Source organism: Thermobia domestica, chromosome 1 (genome assembly GCF_964235325.1).
Source record: "Thermobia domestica chromosome 1, izTheDome1.hap1.1, whole genome shotgun sequence".
NCBI classification, from domain to species: domain Eukaryota; kingdom Metazoa; phylum Arthropoda; class Insecta; order Zygentoma; family Lepismatidae; genus Thermobia; species Thermobia domestica.
In genome coordinates, this window is record NC_137454.1 from 38,956,992 (window position 1) to 38,964,326 (window position 7,335).

Consider the following 7,335-nt stretch of genomic DNA (forward strand, 5'->3'; position numbering starts at 1 on the left):
AAATCGAGTATGTTAAGGTCCAATATGATTTTCTACTACACAGTTTAACCATAAACTGCAATGTTGGTATAGTCCCACACAGCAAGGAATATTTTCTCAACCAAAAGAAAATATTTTCCTTGGTTTCCAAAAGGTTTTCCTTCTCTGGAGATTTCCATGCTGGTTTCCCTAATGTATTCCGAATATTTCCGGAAAATATTTTCCCAAAAATGTTTAGAAAACATTTTAGAAATTACCGAAAGTACATTTTGAGAATGTTAGCCGGAAAGTATATCCAAGAAAATATTCACAAAATGTATTAGAAATATTTTATTGGATATAATCTAATATGTTTTCACTGTTGAGAAGGAAAATATTTTCGAAATGATAATAAAAATGTTTTCAATATATAATATGGGAAACAATGAAAGGAAATATATTCCATATATTTGAAAAATGTTTTCTAATAGGTTATTTGAAATATTTTCTATTTTTACAAGAAAACATATTGAACATATATTTTTAAAACGTTTAGAATGTTTTAAAAATAAATTCTTTCGTAATATAAGAAATATTTTTCAGAAATGTTTTAAAAAGGTTTACTTAATTTTAACAAAAGTATTTTGGTAACGTTCTGTTATAACTTAAACGGAATATTTTCGTACAATATTTTAGTCTTATTTCCAGAATATTTTATCGAATTTTGAATATAAAACTTTAAAACAGGGAAAAGAAAACATATTAAAAATGAATAGAAAATGTTTTCCGTTATGTTTTAGAAAATATTTTGTGGTTTTAGTGAACAACATTTTCTGATATATTATAGAAATATTTTTACATTGTTTTCAGAATATACTCTTCCGTTACTGGAGAAAATATATTCCTTGTTATATCTGAGAAATATCCCGAATATTTACCGGAAATATTTTTCTAAAAATGTTTGTAAAACATTTTAGAAATTATCGAGAGTACATTTTGAGAATAATTGCCAGAAAGTTATTCCAGGAAAATATTCACAAAATATATTAGAAATATTGTTTTGGATGTATTGTAATATGTTTTCACTGTTGAGAGGGGAAATATTTTCGAAATGATACTAAAAATGTTTTCCATATATGATACGGAAAAAAATGAAATGAAATATCTTCCATATATTTAAAAAATATTTTCTAATACGTTATTAGCAATATTTTCTATTTTTACGAGAAAACATATTGAATATATATTTTTAGAAACGTTTAGAATATTTTAAAAATAAATTATTTCGTAATATAAGAAATATTTTTCGGAAATGTTTTAAAAAGGTTTACTTAATTTTTTACAAAAGTATTTTGGTAATCTTCTCATATAACTTAAATGAAGCATTTCCGACCAATATTTTAGTATTATTTCCAGAATATTTTATCGAATTTTGAATATAAAACTTTAAAACAGGGAAAGGAAAACATATTAAAAATGAATATAAAATGTTTTCCGTTATGTTTTGGAAAATATATTGTTTTTTTTTTGTGACCACATTTTCTGATATATTATAGAAACATTTTTACATTGTTTTCAGAATATACTCTTTCGTTACTGGAGAAAATATATTCCTTGTTATATCTGAGAAGTATCCCAAATATTTACCGGAAATATTTTTTTAAAAAATGTTTGGAAAACATTTTATGAAGTACAGAAAGTATATTTTTAGAACATTAGCAGGAAAATAATGTAAGAAAAATTTTCACAAATTGTACTAGAAATATTGTGTTGTATGTAATGTGCTTTTAATGTTGAGAGAGAAAATATTTTGGAAGTAATACTAAAAATGTTTTACATACATGATATAGAAAACAAAATAGGAAATGTATTCCATATATTTCACAAATGTGTTCCAGCATGTTATTTGCAATCTTTTCTATTGTTACGAAAAAACATATGGAATATATTTTTTAAAATATTTTGAATATTTACAAAATAAATTCGTTTGTAATGTATAAAAATATTTTCCAGAAATATTTTTAAAACATATTAATTTTCTATGGAAATGTTTTTGTTACCTTCTATTGTAACTAAAATAAAATACTTTCATACAATATTTTAGGAATATTTCCAGAATATTTTATCGAATGTTGAATACAAAATTTTAAAACAGATATTAAAAATGAATAGAAGCTGTTTACCATCCTGTATATGAAATATAGTTTGTGCTTTTAGTTAATAATTTTCTGATACACTACAGAAATATTTTCCCACACAGGAAGGAATATTTACTCAACCAAAAGAAAATATTTTCCTTGGATTCCAAAAGTTTTTTCTTCTCTGAAGATTTCCATGCTGGTTCTCCCAACGTGTTCCGAATATTTCCCAAAAATGTTTGGAAAACATTTTAGTCAAAACAGGGAAAAGAAACATATTAAAAATGAATAGAAAATGTTTTCCGTCGTTTTCTGGAAAGTAGGTGTTGTGTTTAGTGGACAACATTTTCTGATATATTAAAGAAACATTTTTACATTGTTTTCAGAACATATTCTGTTGCTACTGCAGAAAACATATTTAAGAAGTATCCTAAATATTTACCAGAAATATTTTTTAAAAATGTTTGGAAAACTTTTTATGAAGTACAGGAAATACATTTTAGAACGTTAGCAGGAAAATAATGTAAGGAAAATTTTCACAAATTGTACTAGAAACATTGTGTTGAATGTTGAGAGGGAAAACATTTTCGAAATAATACTAAAAATGTTTTACATACATGATATACGAAACACAATACGAAAAAGTATTCCATATATATTATAAATGTATTCCAAGAATTATAAATATGAAAATTAGAATGAGTAAAACAAAATGTTGCTAAATGGACAAGACAGTTTTATTTTCGTTTTATTGTTCTTATTTACTGCTCTTTTGACATAAAATTTGCCACATACATGTCTTTGCCGATTATACACATACTAACATTATAAGAAATACCGGGCAAATTTGTTATCAAATTATATTCCTACAACAACATATCTATAGACATGGGACAATTTTGGACATGAGTGTTCATGTAACCAGAATTCAGATATGTGTATAACTTTGGGGGGATCGTTCTCAGACAACCAAGTAAAGATCCGAGAAAAGGTAATAGATCATAGCGGGTTCCATGCAAACTTTTCGGAGGACCAGGCCCCCTTCCTTGGCTATGGACATCTTTGACATTTTATTTTAGCTCCTTCTTGCCTCATACTAATAGGGCTAAATTTAAACATTTCAAACCGTTTATTTCAGCGACTCCGAAAACCATGGATTTGACACAAATTTCAGTATTTTTGATTCTATATATGTCCCTGTGCCACCCAAAGGGTGATTCTGGGTTCGATGCACAGTTGAACTCGTGTGGTTCGGACTCCATAAGTTGTAGATCCACGTCTCATAGAGTTTGGCTGCTGAAACGGACGCTAACTCTACCAGTAGCAAACACAAGGATTTTTGTTTGGGGGCTGAAGACCTTTTCTGGGGGTGCAGATTCAGAGACGTTGCTAGGGAGTGCATGTGGGAACACGCCCCCAAAACTTCGCTTCGCCCACCAAATATTTAAAATCACACACACACATCTATCTATCTATCTAACTATCTATATGTATATGTGTATATATATATATATATATATATATATATATATATATATATATATATATATATATATAATGAAGGGCATTTGCAAATGTGCCTCCCAGAAATCAAAGCTCTGGGTGCGTCCCTTTGCAGATTACCCAATTACTACAAAATTCCATTTTTTGTTCACTCAAGACCACAGTAAAATTTGCCTGCTGTTGGGCAAAAGAATATGGTTAGTTTTACTCGGGTACATTTTTGGCATCATAGTCATGTTTATTTTATTTTTATTGTTACGGAAATGTATATCCTGACGCCATTTTGCTTTTTTTAAAGAGAATCTACTTCTTTTTCATTTTTTTTCTATTTTCTACTTCTGGCCTTCTGCCGGAATGACAATAGAATACGATAAGAAAAAGAATTATTAAATAGCATATAAAATTATTGAAGGCTTAATAGTCATTTATCTAAAATTTTCCTTGAGAGCTACTTAATAATTCTTTTACATTTTAAAGAAGATATTTATACTGTATAGTAACAGAAGAATAATCAAAGATCAATCACTTAGGAAATATACTAAATTTTAAGGTTTGTGAGTCACTCTTCAGTTGCATTTGGATATGTATTCTTCAACAATGTAATCTCGGTACTCTTTCTTACTATCTTTTTATTATTATCGGTGTGAAATTTACGGGGGCTTGAACCCTCCTAAATAAGACCTATTGACGCCAGTGAACTCTACATCACCTCACCTCATGAGATATTCTATTTTTGTATAATTTTTAAACCTCTTTTCTCTCTTTGAATCCCTTCCTCCTCCATTAGAACATGCACCATAAAATTCTAATGAACCTACGGTCTTGTCTAGACTATAGTCTCTTTGGTAAAGGGTAACATTCTTTTAATGTTATGGTGATATTCTTGTATAGACTAGGATTCAATCCTACGGAATCCAACCACCTAAGGGCAGGTGGATTTAAATTATAACCCAGATAGCACAGAAAAATGTTTAAAAATGTTTAAAAATTTGCAAAGGCAAACTAAAAAGTTTGCAAAAAATACTTGCCTTTTCAAATGAGAAAATTTGCCGAAAGTTCAATGCAAATAACGAAGTTGACGCTGGCTGAGTTTGCAGCAAAGTTGCCTCAGAAAATGAAAACATCTGCCAATATAAACGAAATGTTTGCGACTGCACAGCAAGAAAGTTTTCCAGGACTTTGCTGCAAATATTTTGTGCAAATTTTGTTTGACAAAATTTCCGAAAATGAGCTGATAAATTTGGTGAAAATATTAAAAGGTTTGCATCAACATTGCAGAAAGTGTTTTCACGATCGCAAGATCATGTTTGCTGTAAATGTATCAGGTAATGTTTGCTGCAAAATTATAAAGTGAAACCTAACTTTATGAAACATCAAAATTTTTATAATGTGGATCCGTCTTTTCTTAGTGGCAAGCATTAAACATCTTTAGCTACTTGCCAAAGATAATAAACTTACGAACGATAAACGCACAGACAAAGGATATCGCAATTTATCTACTTACTCAACGATCATATCCCTGTACTTACTCTCACACACATTCACAAAATAACGTCAGGCTGCCTGGGTCAATAAAACCATCTGATAAGAGACCAGTGAGTTTATTCTGGAGTCCTCTGGTGCATTGGTTTTTCTCGATTCTCACTTCCCGCTTGCTTTGTCACAGTTGATGTAGCGCAGTGAATTCTGGGTACGATTCGCGCACACTCGGTAATATCATCACATATTTGCTTTCAGCAAGTTTTTCGAAACAAGTTTTTTTACAGAGTAGCAAACTGTTTGCGACGGCAAACTTTCAACGCTATATTTTCAAAAAAGATGCAAGTTAATTGCAGTGATGAATTTATTTTTACAAATCAGCGAAAATTTGCAGATCATATTGAAAGCTTTTAATAAATATTAAGAAATTTTGCCTTCGCAAACTTTCAGATTGTTTGCTCCACTAAACGAAGCAAAAATTTGCCGCAAGTATTCGTGCTATCTGGGAAGGAAGAGTCACTGAAATTATATAAATTAAGCTATATAAGCAGTGGCGGATCTAGAAGATAAAAACGGGGGGGGGGGCAGTCAGTACCCAGACTATGATAGGCATATATAAACTTTCAAAAATATAATAAATAATAGCTTAAATTATTTTGTCACTGGAAAAACTGAGGGGCTTGGCCCCCGGCTATGGCCTAGATCCGCCACTGGATATAAGTTAAGTTAGAGTTAGCAGTTGCTAAAGATATACTTCAAATTACCTTATAACCACCAAGTGAGAAAGCAGAACTTAATCTAGTTTCGTAAACTGCACGTAAGAATTGCTCGTGTGCAGGAGAAAAGAACTCAACTTCGCAATCCTCCTGAATACACTCTTAATTTACAGGAAAGGTAGTAATAGTATAATTCTGAAATCATTGAAGAGGCGATTGAGTTTTGAATGACATATTTCCCAATTGGTGAAAGAATTAGTAAGTCTATCGCAAGGAGATCATAGTTCGTTAATAGAGGAGGAGGAGGATGGGAATCGAGCTAAAGCTACTAGAAAGTGCTACAATAAGGAGAAAGAGTGACATTAAGTTCCTAGTATGATATTAAGCTCCTCTCACACTTACTAGGTTATCACTGTTATATGCAAGAATACAGTGTGCAAGCAAGGTTCAATAAAATGAACAAATATTGACTGCCTACATTGAGAGTCCTCTTGTCTATACCCTTGTTGTTCAGACAGCGCCGTGGTTTCTTAACTAACGTACATCGCACTACGCTCACTTAAGTTTGGTATGGTGTAATTTAGTTTAACGTCCCACGTTAGGCCGGGTAGGCTAAAGGAGACGTGGACTTACTGATTATACTGGAATCCGAACCACTTTGGTAGTTGAAATGCTCTCCCACCGCGAATCGAACCCGGTCGGGACTCCATGTGCCAAAGGCTTGCATGCTAGCCACTAGACCAGCGGTTAGGGCTACGCACACTTAAACAATCGTACACAGGCTTTTGATGTTACGAATGTTCTCAGTTCGTAGCTTGGCTATGTGGTGTCCATTGTTCTTCCCTTCTAAAAACCGGTGGATTTCTCCCTCGTGTGGCGAACTAGATATTCTCATTCGTCCAACATAAACGAATTCCCACATTCGGCACTTTCTTAATAAATAAAGAGAAACTTCAATATTAAAGAAATGTTTATCTTTTTCCTCTTGGGAGCGAAATATTCGGAAGCACTAAGACCCGATTTCCATTTATAATCAAAAGTCTACATAGCGAATTTCAGATTTCCAGCTTAAGCGAAAACTCACATTCACTAAATTCTAATGAAAATTTGTGAATTTTAACAATCAATGTTCTTTTACCCCTTAGAATCGGAATATTCTGAAATCCATAAAATAGTGTTTCATTATTTAAAAGTGCAAGCGAATTTCATATCTCCAACTTAAGCGAACACTGATATTTGAAACATTCTGTTTAAGAAAAAGGGGCGAAAATTTAACGTTGCGTTCACGCAAATAGACAGGGAATAAAGGACCAGCCGCTTTATTCACATCTTCTTCCATAATGGTTTGCATCGACGCACCGCACTATTTGTGTATTGGTTTGTGGTATTGGCCATAGCAATTATCATGGCTTTTCGATTTTTTTTCTCGCGTTGATTCGCTGTACGCAACTTTTGCGTTGAGACGACACAAACCACATGGAAATGTACCCCCAAGATCTCCAACTTAAGCAAATACAAATATTCGGCACTTTCTGATTAAA